Source organism: Leucoraja erinacea, chromosome 33 (genome assembly GCF_028641065.1).
Source record: "Leucoraja erinacea ecotype New England chromosome 33, Leri_hhj_1, whole genome shotgun sequence".
NCBI lineage: Eukaryota > Metazoa > Chordata > Chondrichthyes > Rajiformes > Rajidae > Leucoraja > Leucoraja erinaceus.
Genome location: NC_073409.1, coordinates 18,565,443 through 18,566,661, shown reverse-complemented (window position 1 = coordinate 18,566,661; position 1,219 = coordinate 18,565,443). Strand labels below are relative to the sequence as shown.

At 44.2% G+C, this 1,219-nt stretch overlaps 1 pseudogene; it reads right to left on the bottom strand.

Moving 5' to 3' along the window:
• Positions 1–459: 459 nt before the first annotated feature.
• LOC129712832 (U2 spliceosomal RNA) lies at positions 460–561 on the bottom strand (annotated as a pseudogene).
• Between the last annotated feature and the right edge of the window lie 658 nt (positions 562–1,219).

The following is a 1,219-nucleotide window of genomic DNA, read 5'->3' as shown; positions in this document are numbered from 1 at the left end:
TAGTGTGAACAGGAGATCAATGGTCGGTGTGGACAAGTTGGGCCGAAGGGCCTGGTTCCATGCTGTATCTCTTAAAAAATATCTCTACAAAAGAACTGTGGAGAGATTAGAAGTTGCAATTTTTAGTTCAGTTTTAGTTTGAGAGATACAGCAAAGAAACAGGCCCTTCGGCCCACTGAGTCTGATTGTGGATGATCAGCCATGATCACATTGAATGGCGGTGCTGGCTCGAAGGGCTGATTGGCCTACTCCTGCACCTATTGTCCATTGTCTATTGACACACGAGGGACAATTTGTTTTCCACAGAAGCCAATTGATCGACGAACCTGCACATCTTTGGAATGTGGGAGGAAACTGGAGAAAACCCACATGGTCATAGGGAGAATGTACAAACTCCGTACAGACAACACCCGTAGTCAAGTTGGAACCCAGGTCTCTGGCGCTGCAAGGCAGCAACTTTACTGCTGTGCCACCGTGCTGCCCTAGAAACAAATAATACAGATATTAAGCTGATGGGAACAGATACTACACTTGATCTGAACCAAAAGGCCTAAAAGCAAAAGCATTGAGAGCTTTCAAATCATATTAGATTGATTAGGATTAAGATTTGCTGTTGACTTGAAGGAAACATGTTGACCACTGAGTTCCCAGTTGGAATTAAATGTCTTAATATAATTCTCATGTTAGTATAATTTATACAATTACCATCTCCCATGCTGGTCTAAATCAAAGGCTTGGAACCATGATGTAATATTTAAGTTTAATGAATTAGATTAATATGCAGAATAAGAAGTATCTGCCGACTGAGATCTTGACAAAATTCATCACACAAGCAACTCCAGTCAAATGGGGAACAAAACAGGAAATACTGAAGAAGGGTCTCAACCCGAAACGTCACCTAATCCTTTTGACCAGCAATGTTGCCAGACCCGCTGCGTTAAGGCCCTGTCCCACTTTCCTGAGTTACTCATGAACTCTCCTGAGTTTTCCCCTTGATTCGAACTCGGGGAATGTCGGGGAATATCAGTAGGGAGCTTGTAGGAGGCCGTAGGAGTCCGTAGATGGTTTGTAGCGGCTCGGAATGCCAGCCGTAAGAACTCGGGGCATCAGGTAAAGGGCCTGTCCCACTGTATGAGGTAATTCAAGAGTTCTCCCGTGTTTCCCCTGATTCGAACTCGGAGAATTACAGTAATAGCTGCTTGTAGGTACTCAGGGCTCT